Genomic DNA, 23,562 nt, shown 5'->3' with positions numbered 1-23,562 from the left:
TAATTTTGGTGATTCCACTGATGAGTTAGTTAAATGCTGATATGTTTACATTTAAAACTGGCATTTGTACAATATAAAGTTGAATGGTAAAATTATGTTAACAATTTAAAGTTCAAGCTTTACTTAGAATGACATTAAGTAGTAAGTGAAAAAAAACAAGTCAAGGGACTAGAAGAAAGGAAAAAGTTTTCTATTTTAGCACCTCTGACAACACTTTTTTTTCCTGATTTTTGAATAAGGGGTCCCACTTTTTCATTTTGCATTGGGCCTCACGAGTTATCTATGTGGCCCTGTTCCCAGGGGCCTTCTTTCCCTGTCCTCCAGTTTATGTGCTTGCCCCAGTGTTGTGTATTGGTTTGATATGATTTCAAATCCAGGTGTTTATGACCTAAGTGAAGTTGTTTTAATCTACTTGTTTATGACTAAGACAAAAAATGTTGTTTTTAGAAGTAAAGTTGTTTTGATATGAGAATGAAGTAAGCTGTGTCAGGATGTCATCATCTCATCTGTTGTTGATAAGCAGTCAGTAGCTTAATGGCTGAAGGATCCGGAAGGGGGCTTTTCCATAGAACATGTGGAGAAGGAACTATGGCCAGGGAACATTTAGACTATGAGTAACGAGATTTTTGTCTGGGCAGAGCTACTCTTTATTAACCTAGTTCTCCAAAGACCTTGGGGCATTGGCCCCTGCTTTGGTAAAGGCAACTTCTTTATTGGCAGTGGTGACCAACTGCTGGGAGACCAGCCAGCCTGCCAACACAACCACCATCGTTCCCTAGCAACGTGCTTTAGCAACCAGGGACTTTTATTTTTGCGCTGGCGTCGGATGTCAACTCTTCCAAGAAATCAAAACTCATAGAAAACGTATTCCCTCAACTAAATTTGGACTTTATTTTTTTCATCTCCCCTTGCCTGGAGCAATCTATCATTGGTTTGGAGTATGTTGTTTCTTTCTTTCTTTTTTTTTTAATTAATTAATTTATTTATTTTTGGCTGTGTTGGGTCTTTGTTTCTGTGTGAGGGCTTTCTCTAGTTGCGGCAAGCGGCAAGCGGGGGCCACTCTTCATCGCGGTGCGCAGGCCTCTCACCATCGCGGCCTCTCTTGTTGCGGAGCACAGGCTCCAGACGCGCAGGCTCAGTAGTTGTGGCTCACGGGCCTAGTTGCTCTGCGGCATGTGGGATCTTCCCAGACCAGGGCTTGAACCCGTGTCCCCTGCATTGGCAGGCAGACTCTCAACCACTGCGCCACCAGGGAAGCCCAGTATGTTGTTTCTTTACTGGCTTATTAAGAGACACTCTCCTGTATGCTATTGGCTTGTGAAATCATTGTAATTCCCACAGTGAACCTGTATTAAATAAAATATTTAACAAGAACAATCTCTGAGCATAATTTGCCACGCCCAAAGTACTGAGTCTCTTTACCTCAAGAAACACATCCTTTACCTCCTTTACCTCAAGAAACACATCCTTTACATCCTTTACCTCTTTACCTTAAGAAACACATCCTTTCTCACAAAGAGAGCTCTGGCTCCCTCAGTCCTTCACTCTCCCCAGCACTCTATGCCCCAAGCCTAGGTTTTGCAGGCTTCAGTGTCAGCTGGACAGACAATAAATGACCATCCCTACCTATGCTAGTAGATTCCTATAGAGAAAGACAGGCCCAGTCCAAAGGTCAAACAGATAAAGACTCTTCCATCTATGTTTCCTTTTTCTATTATATCAGTACAAGATACAGACCTCTGGCTGGTTCCTTTAATTAGTCAATCTATTAAAGTAATAAAATCTAAAACCATGTAAGTTTCAAATGAGACATGGGGAAAAGGTTTATAATCTCAGAGTGGCAAAGGTCTTTCTAAACATGAACCCAAACTTAGAAAGCTATAAAGAGAAAGATTGATAAATTTGACTACTGTATTAGTTTTCTGAGGCCATAAACTTAGTGGCTTAAAACAACATAAATTTATTATCTTACAGTTCTGGAAGTCAGATGTCTGAAATGAGTCTCACAGGACTAAAATCAAGGTATCAGCAGAACTATATTCCTTCAGGAGGCTCCTTGCCTTTTTCAGCTTCTAGAGACTGACTGCATTCCGTGGCTCATGGCCTTTTTCCTTCATCTTCAGAGCACACACTCCAACCCTGTTTCTGTTGTTGTATCTCCTTTTTTTTGGCGGTGCCACGCAGCTTGTGGGATCTTAGTTCCCCGACCAGACATTGAATCCAGGCCCAGGCAGTGAAAGTGCCTAACCACTGGACCACTGGGAAATTCCCTACACCTCCTTTTCTGATTCTCACCTCTCTTGTCTCTTGTCTCCCTCTTATAAGGACCCTTGTGATTACATTGGGCCCACTCAGATAATCCAGGATAATTTCCCCATCTGAAAATTATTAACTTAGTCACATCACATAGTCCTTTTTACCACGTGGGGTAACATATTCACAAATGCCAAGGATTGATACATGACCATCTTTGGGAGGGACATTATTTTGTCTACCACAACTACATAACAGATTAACATATCTGATGATAGATGAAGCTGATAGCATCTGAAACTCTGTTATAAGATTCAGAAAAGTAAAATGATATATGCACACATAGGCATACACACACATCTGGGTTTTAAAAGAAAAACTGAGAGTAGGAAGATGGCTGCTAGGCCTGGCACATTTGCTGGTTTCTTGATAAACTGATTTAGATTATGTACCAGATAGGGTATTAATTTAGTGGAGGTGCTTCCTTTCCTGGAAGTCACAGCAAACATCAAAGCAGAAAGCAACCACGTAGAGCCACCAATGCCCTGGGAGATACCAGGCAGACACATCAGGGGAGGTCTCCAGTTGGCTAAATTTATTTAAAAATCCCTGAGTAGCTTACACTTAGATGCTTAGAATCTCTGACAAAAAGCTTGGGTTTGTCACAGGTGTGCTGGCTAACCCTGATTCCCTATAAGAGGTATGTGTTCTTGATAATCTCAGATCAAGACATAAGTCTCTAAGTGTGTTCTAATTTTGCAGAATCTCTCACACAAAAAATACGTATTCATCTGCTGCTGAGTGGAGTGCTCTGAAAATGCCAGTTATGTCAAATTGGTTGATAGTGTTGTTCAGGTCATACATATCCTTATTGATTTTCCTTCTACTGGTTCTATCAACTACTCAGAGAAGAGTGTTGAAATCTTCAAATGTAATTGTGGATTTCTCTATCTATCCTTTCAGTTCTACCCATTTTGTCTTCATGTATTTTGAAGCTCTATTGTTAGTTGCATGCATGTTTAGGATTGTTATGTCTTCTTTTTTTTAAATTTATTTTTATTTATTTATTTTTGGCTGCTGTGGGTCTTCATTACTGCGCACAGGCTTTCTCTAGTTGCAGCGAGTGGGGGCTACTCTTCGTTGTGGTGCACAGGCTTCTCATTGCAGTGGCTTCTCTTGTTGCAGAGCACAGGCTCTAGGTGTGAGGGCTTCAGTAGTTGTGGTGCGTGTGCTTAGTAGTTGTGGCTCGAGGGTTCTAGAGTGCAGGCTCAGTAGTTGTGGTGCACAGGCTTAGTTGCTCCGCGGCATGTGGGATCTTCCTGGAGCAGGGCTCGAACCCATGTCCCCTGCATTGGCAGGTGGATTCTTAACCACCGCGCCACCAGGGAAGCCCCTGTTATGTCTTCTTAGTGAATTGACTCTTGTCATTATTTAATGTCCCTCTTTATTGCTGGTAATATTCCTTGTTCTGAAGTCTACTTTATCTGACATTAATATAGCCACTACCTACCCCCCTTCCTTCCTTCCTTCCTTCTACCCTTCCTTCGTTCTTTCTTTCCTTTCTTTCACTTAAAAAATGTTTAACCCTTTTTATTTTGAAGTAATTTTAGACTTACAGGAAAATTCCAAAAATAATACAGAGATTTCCCACATATCCTTCATCCAACATTCCCTAATATTAACATCTTGCATAACTGTGATATGACGATAAAAACTGAGAAGTTAACCTTGATACAATATTACTGACTAAGCTGTACACTTTATTTGACTTTTATTAGCTTTTGGCCAATGTCCTTTTTCTGTTCCAAGATCCATTCCAGGATCCCACAGAACATTTAATTGTATATCTTCTTAGGCTTCTCCAGTCTGTGGAAGTTCATCATTCTTGCCTTGTCTTTCATGATTTTGACACTTTAAATGAACAGTACCTGTCAGTTATTTTGCAAAATATTCCTTGATTTGTGTTTGATGTTTTCTCATCATTAGATTGAGGTTTTACATCTTTCAGCATGATGTGCCCTTCTCAGTACATTATATCTGCAGGTACATGATGTCAATATGTCTTATTACTGGTGATGTCTAACTTGATCACTTGATTTAGGTGGTGTCTGCAAGATTTCTCCACTGAAAATTGACTGTTTTCGGCTTTGTAATAAATAAATATCTGGGGGAAGATACACTGAAACTATTCTCATACCTAATTTCTCCTCAATTTTTCTCCCATTAATTTTAGCATCTATTGGTGAATCTTGTCAGTGACAATTAATACAGTCATCTCATAATGATAATTTTCTATTTCCTTCATTCCCTCTACAATTATTAACTGGCATTTATCTGTAAGGGAGAGCCATTCCTTTTCTCCTACCAGCTTTCTTTTCGATTAGTGTTTGCAGATTATATCCCTTTCTGTACTTTTACTTTCAACCTAACTGTGTCTTTATATTTAAAGTGGGTTACAGTTGACCCTTGAACAATGTGTGTTTGAACTGCATGAGTCCACTTATATGCAGATAATTTTCAATAGTAAATACATGGTCTGTGGTTGGTTGAATCCATGGATACTCAGGGCCAACTCTAAGTTATATAAGGATCAACCTCCTCATTGTTCAAAAGTCAACTGTATTTGTATGTAGCCTATGTTGTGGTAATTTTAAGAAATCACTTATTGAAATGAAATATAATAATATAAAATTAACACTTTTAAAGTGAACAATTCAGTGATATTTAGTACAATTTACAATTTACAATGTTGTGCAACTGTGATGTGGTCTTTTTAAAATACAGTCTGACAATCTCTGCCTTTTAATTGTTATATTTAGACAATTTACATGTAATATAATTATTAATATGATTGGATTTAGGGTTACCATTTTATTATTTGTTTTCTGCTTTTCCTTTCTATTTCTTTTTCTGTTTTTGTCCCCCACTGCTCTGCTTTCTTTTTGATTATTTGAATATTTTTTATTATTTTACTTTATCTATTGGCCTTTTGGCTATATTGTTTTGGATTTTTATTCTAGGGGTTGCTCTAGAAAATTCAGTATATATATCTAACTTTTCACAGTTACTCAGAGTAAATATTTTACTACCTCAAATAATATGTAGAAGCTTTTAACCATATAGGCCTCTTTACCCTTTCTCCTTTATACTATAGCTGTCATATGTATTATAGGAACATTTGAAAACTCCAACAGACAATGATATAGTTTTTGCTTTCACTCAGTCATATATATTAAAGAAACATGAGAGACAAAAAATAGACTTTTTTATTTACCTAGCTATTAACCACTCCTGTTGGTCTTTCTGTCTTCTTAAATTTCCAAGTTTCCCTCTAGCATTGTTTCCCTTAAGCTTCAAGAACTTCCTTTCTTCCTGTTCTTTTAGAATAAGTCCGTTGATGACAAATTTTCTTAGTTTTCTTTCATTTGAAAATGTCTTTTTTTTTTTTTGGCTGTGCCGCACAGCTTGAAGGATCTTAGTTCCCTGATCAGGGGTTGAACCTGGGCCATGGCAGTGAAACCACCAAGTCCTAACCACTGGACCATCAGGGAATTCCCAAAAATGTGTTTATTTAGCCTTCATTACTGAAGAATATTTTTGTTGAATGTAGGACTCTGGGTTGACAGATATTTTAGTACTTTAAAGATTTTGTTCCACTGTTTTCTAGCCTCCACAGTTTCTGTAACAGAGATGAACAAACCTGACTCCATATTGTATCTATTCAATATGCTCTAACCTTTGTGCTCTGTTGCCTGTGCTTAGTCATGCTGGCTTTGCACCTTTTGCAAAAGAATGTTGCCTCTAGTCTGAAATATACAGGATAGTCCATTCTCAAGGCTCTGACCTTTAAAGGTGTAACACTTTTCCTTTAAAAAGTTGCAGAACAGGGCTTCCCTGGTGGCGCAGTGGTTGGGAGTCTGCCTGCCGATGCAGGGGACACGGGTTCGAGCCCTGGTCTGGGAGGATCCCACATGCCGCGGAGCAACTAAGCCCGTGAGCCACAGCTACTGAGCCTGCGCGTCTGGAGCTTGTGCTCCTCAACAAGAGAGGCCGCGACAGTGAGAGGCCCGCGCACCGCGATGAGGAGTGGCCCCCACTTGCCGCAACTAGAGAGAGCCCTTGCACAGAAACGAAGACCCAACACAGCCATAAATAAATAAATAAAATTTAAAAATAATAATAATAATAATTTAAAAAAAAAAAAAAAGTTGCAGAACAGAGAATAACATTTGTCTTGTTGGAGGTTTATAGGAACATTTTGACCAGACCTACGTGGACAGCTGCAAGAACAAGGGTTCCAGCACCAAGAAGTTTGCAGCAACCAACTTCACTCCCTCCCCTTTTAGTATAAAAGAAGCCTGAATTCTAACTCAGGTAAGATGGTTCTTTGGGACACTAGTCCACCATATTCTTTGTCTGCTGGCTTACTGAATTAAATTGTTATTCTTTGCCCCAACACATCATCTCTTGATTTACTGGCGTGTTGTGCAACAAGCAGTACAAGGTTGGACTCAGTAACATTTCTGATGAGATATCTGCTGTAATTCAAATAGTTGTTCATCTCTGTGTCCGCTATATTTCATTTTTCTCTAGCTGCTTTGAAGAATTTTCTTTATATTTTGTTTTTAGCAGTTTAATTATGATGTGTCTTCATGTGTGCGGTTAGGGGTTTTGGGGTTTTGTTTTTTTTGTTGTTGTTGTTGTTTTAGTTTTTCCTGTTTGGGGTTCACCGAGCTTCTTGAATCTGCAAATTTATATCTTTCATTAAATTTGGGAAGTTTTAACCTATTATTTCTTCTAACATATTTCTGCATCAATCTGTCTTTCCTCTTCTTTGGAACTCCAATGTCATAAATGTTACAATTTTTTTTATTTTTTTTATTCCACAGAAACCTGAGATACTGTTCATTTTTCATCCCAACTGTTTTTCTCTTTGTTCTCCAGATTGAATACATTCTATTGATCTATTTTCAGGTTCCTTGATTCTCTCTTTTATAATCTCCATTCTGCTGTTAGCCCATCAAATGAATTTTAAATTTCATGTGCTATATTTTTTCAGTTTAAAAAATTTTCTGTTTGGTTCTTTTTTACAGTTTTTATTTCTCTTCCAAGAACTTCTATTTTTCTATTCACTTCAGGTATGTTTACCTTTAGCTCATGAAGCATGGTTACCATAGCTGCTTTAAAGTCTGTGTGATAATTCCAACATCTGGGTCATCTTGTGGTTGACATTTGTTAATTGTCCCTTGAGAACTGGTCACACTTACCTTTTCTTTTTATGTAAAGTAATTTTAGATTATATGCTAGACATTTTTAATATTATGCTGTATAAGGTCTGGGTCCAGTTAAAATCCTCTTAAGAATGTTGATTTTTTTTCATTATAGCAGACAGTCAACCTAGTTAGGGTCAGACTGCTAGTTCTGCTTCACCTTCTGTGGGCAGTAGTTTCAATCTCAGTTCAGTTCTCAAAGCCTTTGCTGTACTGATTTCAGTCTGTCCCATGCAAGCACAGTTCAACATCAGCCCATGACATGTATAGGTTCATACACAGAATTAAGTGATCCCTTCTCCAGTTCTCTCCTCCTCATGAGTCCTCTCACACTCTCAGGCCCTCAGGGCCACCTTTTCCAGTTCCTCTGAACAGATAGGATTTTAACTGGAATTTTAATTGCCTACATTACCATCAAAGTACAGCTTTGGGCCCCATTTCCACAACTAGGGCCCCATTTCAAAGAAAAGGTAAGAGAGGAAAAAAATGAGGATCACATACACATACTCTCTTCAGTCCTCTTTTCCTGTTTCTTCTTTTTAGAAAGATGGGGTTTCTACTACAAGTTTAGCCTCTTCTGCCACCACCACACAGTTTTATAACTGGTACCTGCCCTCCGGTCAAAGCTATGAGAAAAAGGAGGAAATTTTTTAAAAAACAAAAAATTCACATCTGTATGCCTCATTTCTCTAAGTTTTGACTTCTCTTGACAATTTATCTTCTTTTGTTTACTTTCCAGATTCTCATGTAGTTGCTTTTCATGTTGTGTCCAGAGTTATTAGCTGAATCCATAGGAGACGGAGGATGTAGTGGTCTTATTCCATCTTGGAAAGAACCAGAAGCTTCACCTTTATTATTTTTTATGTTTGAGTTATTTGATAAAAAAAAAATGTTCTGGCTTATTCAGCCTGATACAGAGTTCATTCTGCAGTCTCTTGTATCTTCTGTCAGATATAGTTTCTCCCAGGATTAAAGCAGGTTTGATAATATTCGTTGAAATGTGATGGTTGGGATGTTACATAAAAAGGTTGAGAACCACTGAGCTGACAAGCTATAGTTCATCTTCAGTTAGTTACAGCCACTCTGTTAGCCAAAGGTCAGCATAAACACATTCAGCTGGCCACCTCACTAGAGTTTGGGCCAGTGTTGATTTTTTTTAATGCTATTCTCAACAGGCTTAGCCTCTTAATTAATTAGAGAATTAAAATTTTTTGTTTGGTTCTTTTTTATATATCTTAAGCCCTATTAGGTTGTATTGTCTGTGTGCCCAGGGATACCAAGCAGTTCTTAAAACAAATAAACAAAAATAATTAATTAATTAACCCTTAATCGACTCCCAGAAGCCCATGTAAGGAAGAGAGCCTGTTTTATGCCTTTGCACAGTTACTCTTTGCACAGTTAGCCTGTGTTCAGGTCTGGATGATGGGGGAAGAGAAGACTCTTCATGTATCAGTCAGTCCATCAAATTCAATCAGCAGGCCCTATCAACACTGAATAAGTCATCTGATGCTCACTGTCTCACATGACACTTTGGCAATACATGGATGGGTCTGAGGGCTTAGAAAACCAACTGCTGGTAGATCTGTCCTGCAGTCTTGGGGTATGTCTGAGCAGTCCCAAGCCCTCTTCACCATCACACTTCCTGAAGCACTGTAGTAGGCACTTTCACAAATATTATCTTGTTTCATAGGCAAAGACTTATCTGGATGCCAATTTGTGGGGCTTTGGATGGCCCTGGGCTACCTCACAGTTGAAAAATCTGCTTGAGCTAATATGCAAGTTGACAGCCAACACTTGGGGCAAATTTTTTACCATTCTTTTTACCAAAAATCCTTGATCTCTTAATTGTGGGAAAAGGCTCCACCTTCGATGCAAAGTTCTTCAGGAAACCTTTGCCTTTGGCAGAGTCTATATTCTCAACAGTTATACTAGTCTTAGAGGATATCAGGGATGACTCCTGGGTTTGGGGCCTAAGCAAATAGATGATGAGTAGATGGTATGTCATTTGCTGTGGTGGGGAAGACTGAGGAGAAACAAGTTTTGGAGTGGGGAATTAAGAGCTCTGCTTTGAATATATTATGTTTGTTTGATATATTTTAGAGAGCTGAGTAGAGATGTGAAGTAGGTAATTAGATGAAAGTTTGGAGTTTAGGGAGGCACAAGCCCGTAGACAGTATTTAAAGCCATGGAAGGGGAAGTGGTCCCCTAGGGAGAGAATCAAGATAGAGGAAAGAAGGAGATGCAAGTCCCAGTTTTGGAGCTCCATCATTTGAAAGTTGGAGAAAAGAGCCAGGAAAAGAGACTGATTGCCTGATGCTATAGGAGGAAGACTATGAGAGTATGTTGTCATAGAAGCCATGTGAAGAGAGTGTTCCCAAGAAGGAGTGGTCATCCATGGCCAACGATGCTGAGAGGTTAAGTGAGAAGGGGCATGGAGATGTTCTTTGGATTTGCCAACATAGAGCTCATAGTGACTTCAGTTTCTCTGTCAGTAAAATGGGTTGTTCTGAGGATTATAGATTATAGAAAGTCTATATCTAAGATGTCATTAGCCTGAGTTCAAATGATTTTACTTTTTTTTAATTGAGGTATAGTTGATGTACAATATTATATAAGTTTCAGGTGTACAACATAGTGATTCACAATTTTTAAATGTTATATTCCATTTATAGTTATTATAAAGTATTGGCTATATTCCCTGTGTTGTACTATTTATCCTTGTAGCTTATTTATTTTATACATAGTAGTTGGTACCTCTTAGTCCCCTTCCCCTATCTTGCTCCTCCCCCTTTCCCTCTCCCCACTAGTTTGTTCTCAACATCTGTGAGTCTGTTTCTTTTTTGTTATAATCACTAGTTTCTTTTATTTTTTTGATTCCACATATAAGTGATATCACACACCATGGACAAAGAATGTCGCCTGCCATTTCAGTAAACAAAGGATGTTGCAGCCATAAAGCCATCGGCTACTGCAGCAGCCCCTGATGGTGCAACCTGAGGGGAATTCAGGATGGAGAAAAACAGGATACTGGCCCTAGATAGTTAAAATGCATATCAAAAGAATAATTTCAATGAGCCCAGACTCTTGCATCTTCCTATACATAGAAAGGTACTAAAATCATTGCTTGAGATGTCAGTAATCTTTTGATGTTTGAATACATGGGGGTTTTTTTTCCAGCAAAAACTCCTATATATACTGGCTCCTCTCTTTCCTCCTTGGAACAGTCCCTCAGAGCTATCTGAGAGGCTGTATTCCAGGTTTAAGTCCTCAGTAGGTCTGCCAAATAAAACATAATTCTCAACTTTTAGGTTGTGCAATTTTTTTTTCAGTTAACACAGTGTTTGTCTTTCTCAGTCTAAATGATTTTACTTTTGCAGTGATGTTCTATCAGTGATTCTCAAACTTTAATATTTATTTGAATCACCTGGAGGGCTTGTTAAAATACAGTTTTTCTGATTCAGTAGGTCTGAGAATTGTACTCCTAACAACACTCCAGGTATTGCTGAGTCTCTACCTGTTTGACAAATAAGAAGCTACAGCCTTTTCCAGGGGTTACTTTCTGCTCCTGCTTTTGAGAATGCCCATGACGCCTATATGTCCATAAATAGGCCTGGTTACTGCTTGTTACTGCAGCCCATTGGTGAAAAGGAGACTAAAATACACTTTGAGCTGGGCCCAATTTCTGGTCCCTAACCACCCCTCATAGACACCACTCTGACCAAGTCATTCATGCCCTCTGGCCTCTGCCCCAGCGTGGGCAGCCAGGCACCTGCTGCCACTGCTAATAATGGAACCACAGATCCACCACTCAGTAGAGCTAGAAATCCATCAACGGCACTGCTATCAGTTTCTTGGCTTAAACCCCAGAAATCCTGAAGGAATAAAACCCTAGTCTACTGACTCCTAAAGGCCTTAGTTTAGACCTCTCTAGGTTTCCACAGACAGCACAACTTTAGTGAAATGGGAGGGAACATACTCCATTTCAACTAAACCCAAGGCAAAACTGCCTGGCTCTGCAAGTGGTAAGCTCATTCAATTCACATTCATACACTCCTCCAGAGTCACCACCACTCAGTACACTGTCAAAGGGACTCCCCTTTAGACCTTTGAATTGAATTTAGGTCACTGGCCCAAGTCCATTTTACCCTGTAGGGATTTTCCTGTTAGGAATCTGATTGTCCTTTCCTGAAAACTTACTTTGCCTGGGCCTTCCCCATTAATCAGTCATGCTGTTTTTGTTAGTTTGTTTGTTTAAGTTTATTTATTTATTTATTTTTTGGCTGCCTTGGGTCTTTGTTGCTGCACACGGGCTTTCTCTAGTTGCGGCGAGCGGCGGCTACTCTTCGTTGCAGTGCGCGGGCTTCTCATTGCAGTGGCTTCACTTGTTGTGGAGCACGGGCTCTAGGCATGCGGGCTTCAGTAGCTGCAGCACATGGGCTCAGTAGTTGTGGTGCATGGGCATAGTTTCTCCGCGGCACGTGGGATCTTCCCGAACCAGGGATCGAACCTGTGTCACCTGCATTGGCAGGCAGGTTCTTAACCACTGCACCACAAGGGAAGCCCCATCAGTCATGGTTTTGTAACCTTAAATCTCAGTGGGGTCAGAGTTCCTGTTCCCTCTGTTTCGTGGGATGGATTAGTTTCTAAATAAATTCATGGCTGCAGAAAGATACAAGGGATTCCACCAGAATGCACCAACCACAGCAATCAAACCCCAAAAGCAAATAGATGCACTGGGGGAGGGGCATTGTTAAACTCTCAGCAAAAGCTCAAGGTCCACCCAGGCCTGTAAAACACTTAGCATGTACATGGTACAGATGTTCAACAAATGGTAGCTATTACTATTATTGCCTGTTTCTGCCTATAAACTCTCCTTCTCCCCAAACCAGTTTCCTCTTAGGCTTTCCCTACCCATCCCAGGATCACAGCTCTAATCTTAGTCCTCATCTCTTTATACCCAAATTGCTCCCAACATCTGACTATCTAATCTCTCCCCCTCCAGCCTCTCTCTCTCCCAGTCCATTTTGTCATGTCATTCCCTTGCACAAGCAACAGTGGTTCCTTATTTGTAATTATCCAAATTCCTCTCCCTGGCCATTAAACCCTATTCCCCTATGTATGCAATCTTAGCATTTACTCCCCCAAATTCATTCAAACACATATTGAATGCCTTGAGGCACTGGGGCTATGAAGATGAGCAAGATGTTGCTGTTCTCAATGAGTTTACAGTGTGTGGGAAGAAACAAATTAGCAATAAGCCAATTCCTAAACCATGTGACAAAGCACAGGCTGCTGGAACTCAGAGGTAACCAGTTAGTAGGTTGACTGAGGGTGGAAAAAAGGAATTTGGGGGCAGAATAAACTACATGTGTAAAAGTACGGGGGCTTGAGAAGTAGGACACATTCAGGTTACTGCAGGTTATTCAACAAGACAAAGCAAAGAACTGGAGGAGAGTGGACTAGCAAGTTTTCGGGATGAATAGGTAGGCAGGAGTAAGATTTTTAATAATAATAGATATTAATAGAAGCTTAGAATTTATGCTAAAGGCAATGAACAGGATTGGAAGGATTTTCAATAGGGGAGTAATGTTTAATTTTAACATACAGGTTTGGAATTGTTCTGATTCAAAAATAAGTCCAAATTAAGGGGCATATTATGTGTTTTGAAGAGCTTATCAGTACAATACAGAGAGATCACGTGTTTGTGAACATGGAAGAGAGGGTAAGAGGAGTGACCACTATATCTTCAGTAACACCATGTATACCAATGTAGAAAACCATATTTAGCCAGCCTATCAGGGAATACAAAACTAAAACCATTACTAGTATAACCTTCCTTCATTTTGCATAAAACTGTGTATCTGCAAAGAATGAGTGATAAAGAAGCTTGGAGAAGCAAGATAGCTTCCAGTCAGTATAGGACAATCCAAGTGAATTGTGCCTCTTTTCATGAAATGGATTATATTACCTATTAAAATTATATGCATTTAAAAAATTTTGCGTAGAGTAATACATAAACATGGTATAAAATTCAAACACTATAAGCCAGTGAAAGTAAGCTTCCTCCCATGCTACATAGGAGATTTCCCCTGTCTCCTTGTCCCTCCCTAGAAGCAACTACTGTTTAAGTCTATTAAAAAATCTTTCAGAGATGTTCTGTGATATACAAGTGGTATATCATAGAATATGCTCTTTTGCATGTTCATGCACATTAATACACAGAGGTACGTAGTACAAAGCACATCATTCTTCTTCATGACAGCATAGAAATTCATTGTATGTCTGTACTATTTTTGTACTTAGCCATTATACTATTTATAGGCATTTAGGTTATATCATATCCATGTACATATGTTCACTTTTGCTCACGTGTATGTACAAGAATAGGATAAACTTTTAGATGTAGAATTTCTGGGTCAAAGTATAGAGAAGTCATTTTTTAAAAACTAGTTTTTATATAATAAAAGTAACACATATATAGTAAAATAATATTTGAATCAGTACAAAAAAATATAATAAAAGTCTCCATTCCACCTCAGACATCCAGCTCCTCTCTCTTCAATTAACCACCATTAATAGATTCTTCCAGAAACTTTTCTGTGCATAAGTAAGTGTGTGTGTGTGTGTGTGTGTGTGGTGTGTGTGTGTGTGTGTGTTGTTTACATTATACTTGTATTTTAGAAAGAGAAATTCTGTGGTAGGGAGAAATTCTGTTTGGAAGGGAGACTAAAGAGAGGGCTAGATGGACAGGCAGCAAAAGCAGAGAGGAGGCTGGGGCAGCAATCTGGAAAGTGAGCAACAAGTGATAAAGGCCTAAACTAAGCAGAAGAAATGGGAATGGAAAAGAAAAAGGAATATTCAAGAGATATTTAGGAGGTAAAGTCAATAGGATTTCCTAAGTATTTGGATATGGAAGGTGAGAAAAGAGAGAAGTACTCATTGATTCCCAGATTTCCTTTTTTTTTTTTTTTTTGAATATTTATTTATCTGGCTGCACTGGATCTTAGTTGTGGCACGTGGGATCTTCGTTGCCGCATGCGGGATCTTTTTTTTTTAGTTGCGGCATGTGAACACTTACTTGAGGCATGTGGGATCTTGTTCCCTGACCAGGGATTGAACCCGGCCCCCCTGCATTGGGAGCGCAGAGCCTTAGCCACTGGACCACCAGGGAAGTCCCCATTCCCAGATTTCTGACCTCAGTAACTGGGTGGGTGGTGAGTGGCACCATCCACTAAGACAAAGGCTTCAGGAGGAAGTATAGATGTTGGGGACAAGATGATGATTTCAGTTTTTGTTTGGAGTTTAAAGTGCCTCTGAAACATCCGATCAAAGATTCCTAAAGCCAGTTGGAGAGAGATCTGGGTCAGAGATACAGATCTGAGAGTCACCACATATAATTAATTCATAGTCGAAACCAAGGAAATGGATGAAATAACCCACGGAGAGAATGCAGAGTGAGAAAAGATGAGGGCTGAGGACTGAATCACAGCTAAGTGAGAGATGATAGAGAAGGGGAAACCTACAAAGGAACTAGAGAACAGGCAGCCAGAGAATTTGGAAGGAGACCGAGATAGAATTTTGTCCTTTAAACCATGGGAGGAGGAGTTTAAAGAAAGAAAATGGTGAGTGAGGCCAAATGATTGCATAATGATTTGGAGTTGGACAGACCTGGGTGTAAATCCTAGTTTTGCCACTTACCGACAATGACACCTTGGACGCATCACCAGAACTTTATAAGCATTTGCAAAAAGAGATTAATAATATTACTTATCTAATAGAGTTATTGTCAGGATTAAATTGGATAATGTATATAAAGCTATTAGCACAATGTCTGGCACATAATAAACTATCAATAAATGCTGATTAATAAGAAAAATAAGCACAGAAAAGGATCCATTCAATTTAAAACTAATGACCCTACTACAGTAATTTCAGAGAAGCCACACAGATATAAATCCAAATGAAATATATGGAAGAGTGTATGAGAGGTGAAGAAAGAGCCAAGGAATTAGGCAATGAAGATAAAATGAGAAAGTAGATGTGCCAGAGGGAAACAAGGAATTGAGCATAATGTTCGCTTACACCCCCACCCCAGCCTTTTTAACAAATGGAATGGGGAGTCATGTATGTTACTAGCCTTTGGGGAACAACTTAGAGAGGGACAAGTTAAAATACAAGAGATAACTTGGATTGGGAGAATTCATGTTGTTAGAATGGCCATACTACCCAAAGCAATCTACAGATTGAATGTGATCCCTATCAAATTACCCATGACATTTTTCACAGAACTAAAACAAATAATCCTAAAATTTATATGAAACCATAAAAGACCCAGAATTGCCATAGCAATCCTGAAGAAGAAGAAAGAAGCTGGAGGCATACCCCTCCCAGACTTCAGACAAAGAAGTCATCAAAAGTCATCAAAACAGCATGAAGGCACAAAAACAGACACTGGATCAATGGAACAGAATAGAGAGCCCAGAAAGAAACCCACATACTCACATTCAATTAATCTTTAACAAAGGAGGCAAGAATATACAATAGAGAAAAGACAGTCTCTTCAGCAAGTGGTGTTGGGAGAGTTGGACAGCCGCATGCAAATCAATGAAGTAAGAACACACCCTCATACCATACACAAAAATAAACCCAAATGGCTTAAATTTTTTTTTTTTTTTTTTTAGCTTAAATATAAGACATGCTACCATAAAACTCCTAGAAGAGAACATAGGCAAAACATTCTCTGACATAAATCATACCAAAGTTTTCATAGGCCAATCTCCCAAGGCAACACAAATAAAAGCAAAAATAAACAAATGGTACCTAATCAAACTTACAAGCTTTTGCACAGCAAGGGAAACCATAAACAAAATGAAAAGACAACCTATGGACTGGGAGAAAATACTTGCAAATGGTGCAACCAACAAGGGCTTTATTTCCCAAATATACAAACAGCTCATACAACTCAATAACAAAAAAACAAACAACTCAATCGAAAAATGGGCAGAAGACCTAAACAGACATTTCTCCAAAGAAGACATACAGATGAACAACAGGCATATTGGAAGATGCTCAACATCTCTAATTATTGGAGAAATGCAAATCAAAACTGCAGTGAGTACCACCTCACACTGGTCAGAATGGCCATCATTAAAAAGTCCACAAAAACAAATGCTGGAGAGGGTGTGGAGAAAAGGGAATTCTTCTACACTGTTGGTGGGAATTACGTTGCAGCCACTATGGAAAATAGTATGGAGGTTCCTTAAAAAACTAAATATAGAGTTGCCATATCATCCAGCAATCCCACTCCTGGGCATATATCTGGGGAAAACTATAATTTGAAAAGATACATGGACCCCAATGGTCATAGCAGCACTATTTACAATAGCCAAAACATGGAAGCAACCTAAATGTTCATTGATGGATGGATAAAAAAGATGTAGTGTACATATACACAATGGAATACTACCCAACCATAAAAAAGAATGAAATAATGCCATTTGCAACAACATGGATGGAACTAGAGATTATCATACTGAGTGAAGTAAGTCAGAAAGAGAAAAACAAATACCGTATGATATCACTTATATGTGGAATCTAAAATATGACACAAATGAACTTACTTATGAAACCGAAACAGACTCACAGACATAGAAAACAAACTTATGGCTACCAAAGGGGAAAGGCAGGGGGAGGGATAAATTAGGAGTTTGGGATTAGAAGACACACACTACTATGTATAAAAATAAACAAGGTCCTAGTGTATAGCACAGGGAACTATATTCAGTATGCTATAATAAACCGTAATGGAAAAGAATATGAAAAAGAATATGTATATATATATGTATAACTGAATCACTTTGCTGTACACCAGAAAGTAACACAACATTGTAAATCAACTATACTTCAATAAAAAAAAATTTTTTTTTAAATACAAGAACCCTCTTAAGTGCTCATAGTGTCCCCCTCATACCCTAAAAGCAAAGACTCAAATGGGTCAAGATCACTCTTAGTGGAGCTGTCAGTAGAGAAGCTGCTGCATGTCTCTGGATGTACCCTACTCTGCAAGTGGGAGATTCAAAACTCTTCATGCAGAGCTCTTTGCAGCTGAACCAGGGTTGAGGTGACACACACGTGCCAGCTTAGAAAGAACTCCAGATAGTTTTAAGTGAGAAGAACAAGTCTCAGAATGGTATGTACAGTGTAGTGCCATTTTTTAGAAAACAATGACAATGGGGACTTCCCTGATGGTCCAGTGGGTAGGACTCCACGCTCCCAATGCAGGGGGCCCGAGTTTGATCCCCGGTGGGGGAACTAGATCCCGCACACGTGCTGCAACTAAGATTCTGCATGCTGCAGCTAAGGAGTCCACTAAGACCCGGCACAGCCTAAATAAATAAATAAATAAATAAATAAATAAATAAATATTTGAAAATAAAACAATGACAATAAAAGCTATGTCTTACCTTAAAAAAAAAATAATACAAGAGACAAGAGGGGATCATGGGTAGGATCAATAAGGGACCACTCCTCGATTCTCCCATTGACTCTTTACTGTCATCACTCCTGCTGAACATCACCACTAGTTTAGCCTTTATGAAACACAAGTTTGCAAATATCACATCCTCTACCTTTCTGTCCCTGTTCCAAAGTCTTCAAAGGAATTCCTAATGTCCAAGGAATATTTTTCAAATGCCTTTCCAACATTCAAGGGCCTCCATCATCTTTCTCCAACCTACTTTTACAATGTTCTCTCTTCCTATAATCTGTAGATTCTTACCCAGCTGAACTTCTCTCCTAGCTCCTCAGGGATCTCCCTAACATAGTCTTCACTTACCTCTCACTCTGTACTGCTTTAAGGTCAGCTTAGGTCTCACTCCCTCCAGGAAGTATTTCCTGGAACACTGCACTTTTCAATGACCACCTCTTCCTTTCTAGAACTAAAGTAGGGTTGCAGGCCAGGCCATGAAGTGATTTTTTTGTTTGTTTCATTTGAATCAGCTTAATCATAAATTTTCACATAAAAATCTGAATTTCTGGCTTCCATTGAAAAATCAGGCATTCCCTCCTGGCAAGTCTGGGCTGGAGTTGAATGTAACAGTGGGACCTTTAGCTAGGGCATGCATTCTCAAGTTTTATTCTTTTTTTAAAAAATAATTTTAAAAATATTTATTTATTTATTTACTTACTTGGCTGCGTCAGGTCTTATTTGTGGCATGCAGGATCTTCATTGCTGCATGCGGGATCTTTTCATTACAGTGCACGGGCTCTTCGTTGCAGCACACGTGCTTCTCTAGTTGTGGCGCATAGGCTTCTCTCTAGTTGTGGCGCACAGGCTCCAGAGTTCACGAGCTCAGTAGTTGTAGCACGTGGGCTTAGTTGCCCCACGGCGTGTGGGATCTTAGGTCCCTGACCAGGGATCGAACCCACATGCCTTGCATTGGAAGGTGGATTCTTAACCACTGGACCACCAGGGAAGTCCCTCGAGTTTTATTCTTACACCTGGCTCATCATTCTCATATACACACGTGCCTGGCTCTCATAAGCATTTGAGTTTGTAATCCCAGGTCTAAACTGTAGCTGGACACTTGATGTACAATACATGGCAGTTATTTATCTTTACGTTTATCATGTCTTCTGGAAAAGTTCCACATGGGCAATTCCACATATTATGCCTATTTGGGATTCCTCACAATGCCTAGCACAGCAACCTAAACATAGAAGAATACTTAGTATAAGATAAATGGGAATGAGAACCTAATCTGCTTTTTCTTAACTAACCCATCACCCAACAGAACTACAGTTACCCCACTCCAAAATTAAATACCAAGGAAAAAATTCTATATAAGGAAATAAGAAAAGCACTGGGAGTGAAGAGGGGAAGGCAGTCCTAGGAAGGTTGATTTCAGTGACACCAGCTCTGGTCTTGCAGCTAGAGCAAGAAGTTTTAAATTTATCCATTGCAGTTAAAAGGTATTTGTGACTCCTGTGCAAGGCTCCTTGCTAGGAGACTCTGTTGGTTCCTATTTCCTTACTCATGTCAGACATTTGAGACCCAAAGGCAGGAAGAAAAAGAGGAAGGTTGATGGATAGTGGTGATGGACACTGGGTCAGAGAAGGGACTAGCTACTCATGTGGTAGTTCCCCTCCCATTCTGTTCTCTAATGTGGGAAGTACAAAAAGAGGGCTACTGCCAACTTGGAGCCCACAGAGTTGGCTAGAGCTTCAGAGGAGGGACAGGCCAGGATTTGAATCCAGATCATATGGCTCCACAGTCCACATACTATACCAAGAGAGGAGGATTTAGCATAAAGCTTAAGAAGTTTAACCTTCAGGCCCCTTACTTGCACAAGCCCCCTTCAAGGCTCTGGGCAAGGCCTTAGCAATATGCTCATGTGGTTATTATAACATTCCATAAGTAAGATATTTTCATAGCAATGACTAAGATCCTTGTTTCTTTTCACTCAGACTCTCTCTCCAATACCTTCCCCTTGTTGGACATTTTTGGGATCCTGCTAAGAGGAAGTTGAGTTGGGATACAAATATTTTGGGTTTTATTTATGTGTACAGTTACTTTCACTTAGAGTTAAGTTATTGCCAGACATCTAGGTGTAGAAATGGCTTTCAACAATACCCCTATTACCTGCTATGTAGACTCATCCGGCATTATGACCCAAAGTTGTAGGGCCAGAGGTCATATCTTGATATAAGTGGCATGTACATTGTGGAGGAGAGACAAGGTTTGAAATTTATGTAACCAGAAACTAATGTTTGGAAAAATCCTGAGCAGCCCCGTGGAGAGGTCCACATGGTAAGAAACTGAGGTCTATATGAGAGAGCTTGGAAATGGATCCTCTAGCCCCAGTCAAGCCTTCAGATGACTTGTAGAGATGGCCAACAACTTGATTGCCATCTCATGAGAGAACCTGAGCGAGAACCACCCACCTAAACTGCTCCTGAATTCCTGACCCACAGAAACTGTGAGGTGATAAATGTTCATTGTTTTAAGCTAGTAAATTTAGGGATAATTTATTATGTAGCAATAGATAACTAATATATCTAGCAAAAATGATTGCTCTCTCCTGGTCAAGAATATATTAAATAATTCAATATTAATTCTACGAAGTCTTAGTGCTTACATATGTAAGAAACTTGATGGAAGTTTCCCTAAATTTGACAACAAATCTATAATTTTCACCAATTTTGCCAATAAGCTGTGAAATAAGAGACTTTTCTAAATTATCATTGATAAAACTATTTTTTATTAAAAATTCCAGAGGGAAGACTGATGTATTTTTTATTCTCTTTATAGAAATATTACAAGATTGTCATATGAAGAGGCAATCAAAAACTATGCAGCTAAATATATAGAAAAGTCTTGTAGAGGATTATAGAGTTTATTGGTAAAAAAAGTATGACTTTTTTGAGTTTGTAATATATATAGTACAAGATTTTTTTTTATGTGTAATTTATTGTGATTTCCTTTCCTAGTCTAAATAAATATTCACTTTTGAATCAATTTTTTCTCAATAATTTTGCATTATATTTCTAGAGGGCTCTACAAAACCTTTGCTCTCACATTGCACATCGTAAAATGTTTTGTCAATTATTTACTGAAGAGGTCTAAAGATTGTTTGAAATTCATTTAGAATCAAGGTGGGGTGTGAGTAGGGAAAACCTGGCATTGTGCCCTTGGTCTAGATAATTTATCCCCTTTTAACAAACAAGGGGCAACCCCACATCCACCCCTGAGAATTCTGTTTGTATATATGGGGTGAGGTGGGGGAATCCCCATGTGGGTTCTCACCTGGACTTCAGAGGATTTCCTAACTAGTTCTCCCTCTTTTTAATAGTCAGAGGCTTTTAACTTCTGCACTCTTCAGTGTCCCTATTATTCCATTATTTTTCTTTTCCCCCTTGGGAGAGACTAATGGAGACGGAAACTGGATTATTTCCATCAAAAAGGAACTGGTGAAATTTACTGCAAAACAGCCTTACCATGGTATGAGAGCTGTTAAAAAGAATATGGTAGGCCTCTAAGCACTGATGACCATTAAAAGATATTCAAGATAAACGGTATAGTGGAAGAAAAAAAGCAAGTTGCAAAACAATATGCATAGTTTTAGCCTGTTCTTATCCTGAAATTACTGTATTTCATTCATTCTGAGATGAACATCCTATCAAATTTTAATATCTCTGATCAATGGCCTGTCAGAGTTTAAGTGGCAGTTTTTTCTCTTAGAGGCCTATAAAATAAGATGCACGTTATAATCCATGATACCTTAGATTTGATGAAATATAACTATTGCTAAAGAACAAATCTTGAACCGAGTAAATTTAAAGATGAAATTGGCTTTATTCAACGTTTCATGAACCAGGCAGCATCCATCCCATCTAACAAATAGAAGGAGGGAGTTGTATAAAATGCAAGGTTTTTACAGGCAGAAAGTGGGTGGGACAAGGAAGTTAAAAGTGGATTATTTGGGGGAAATTTACCTTTTCTTAGAGGAAGGTAGGGGGGAATCTTAATCAGACAGATTGCCTCACTAGTGCTGACCAGGCTGATTGGTTTAAAATTTCACTCCTGGGAGAGGCCGAAACTAGTTTGGTTACGTCTTAGGTCTTGGATGGGGCTTGAAAGTCCTAGGCTCGAAAACATTTCAGCTGTTTGGAAAGCCTTCTGTTAAACTGAAAAACCCTAGGTGTTGTGGCACAGACAGAAACTGGTTACCAAGAACCTGCTTGTAGGGCTGGTTGACATGGCAATCAGAGTATTGTCATGTAATGCAGGGATTGGTGCTAGGATTCTAATGCTGTGGCTTCTCACTTTGAAAGGAGATAACAGCTCAAGTGTGAAGAGACTCACCCGTCTGACCTGATTCATATCCAGTCCTGGATTGGCTGGGACTCTCTCACTAAGCTGGTAGCTGGAGAAACAAGCCCAAGAGGAAATAAAAGGTGCCTGGAATCCCATCAGCTTTACCATCAAGTGTATCCTTTCTTAGTAGCAGAAATGTATCCTTTATCCAAGTTCAGTAAAATGTTGCCACCTAAGCAAGTTCTGTTGAGCCTATAACCCAGGGGGGATCTTGGGCTCCTGCTGTATCAGTGCAATATATTTAAGTATATTTGCATACAAAAAAGTTATAAAGAATACATGCTAAATTAATGAGAGATTATTTCTCAGGAATGAGGTTAACGCAGATTTAAACTTTCTACCTTTACATTTCTCTATTATTACCTTTAAAAAACTCATATGCATTACTTTATAATCGGGGGGAAAAAGGAAAGACATTCAAATGGGAAGATACAGGCCAATATCAATAATGAAGTGGGTAGGCAAGTGATCTTTTTCCTTTTCACGTCTCAATCCTCGTCAACTTTTTAATGAGCATGAATTGTTTTTCCAAAACGAAAATTTGTTTTAAGAAATAAAAGAAACTCCCCTCAAACCCATTTCACGTCTTCAAATAAAAATAAATGCACAAATCCTTCAACATTGCAAGAAAAAAGTAGTTTATTTCTAAATCAAATTAACACAGGATTTGGACGATTTATTCATTAAGCAAACACTCTGGTAAGAATAAACTGAGCGCCTACTGCCTGGTAGAGACAATTCTCGCGATTTCCTCGCTTATTACGTCAATTTGATTAAAAAAATTTTTTTAAATCAAAGACGGTTTCAAAACACTCGTTACTTTCTAAAACGCGTGCCTTAAAACGGAAGGGACGCCACCGGTTTATCGCCTCCCCTCTCACGTGACCCTCTCTCACCCGGGGAAGCCATCTTAAGCAGCGCGTCATAAAGGAAACTACGTCTCCCAGAATCCTTGCGCTTTGCGTCGTGCTGGCACTTTTAGTGGCCGGGTCTTAGAGCTGAGCCTGTAGCCGGGCGCCATCTTTGACTCTGGCAGTTTTGGATTTCTGCTGGTGTTGCTGCTGAGAGGACGGCGGGCGGTAGCGGCTAAGAAAGAAGAAAGACGTGGCAGCAAGCGGGAGTCGGGGATAGTGTCGACGGTTCGGTAAAGTTTCTGTTTTCTGG

The 23,562-nt window shown here is 39.2% G+C and overlaps 1 protein-coding gene and 1 long non-coding RNA gene across 10 annotated transcripts in view; one reads left to right on the top strand and one right to left on the bottom strand.

Annotated features, from left to right (window-relative positions):
• Nucleotides 1-943: 943 nt before the first annotated feature.
• LOC309609935 lies at nucleotides 944-6,396 on the bottom strand. The gene is made up of 2 exons (XR_014233664.1): nucleotides 1,483-6,396; nucleotides 944-1,443 (listed from the first exon to the last, which is right to left on the bottom strand). It is a non-coding gene; the product is annotated as an uncharacterized lncRNA (long non-coding RNA).
• Nucleotides 6,397-23,302: 16,906 nt separating this feature from the next.
• The window catches only part of LOC309609872 (zinc finger BED domain-containing protein 6), a 40,862-nt gene continuing 40,602 nt past the window's right edge, over nucleotides 23,303-23,562 (top strand). For 2 of the 9 annotated variants that reach the window (XM_082351952.1, XM_082351954.1), the window contains exon 1: nucleotides 23,406-23,542. The gene's annotated coding sequence lies outside the window, so the exon portion shown is untranslated. Of the gene's footprint in view, nucleotide 23,562 lies in introns of all 9 variants that reach the window. The other 7 variants (XM_082351956.1, XM_082351959.1, XM_082351957.1 and 4 more) reach the window with 7 other exon arrangements.

The sequence above is a fragment of the Balaenoptera borealis genome (assembly GCF_965194805.1).
Source record: "Balaenoptera borealis genome assembly, chromosome: 1".
Lineage (NCBI taxonomy): Eukaryota > Metazoa > Chordata > Mammalia > Artiodactyla > Balaenopteridae > Balaenoptera > Balaenoptera borealis.
This window is presented reverse-complemented; position numbering and strand designations above follow the sequence as displayed.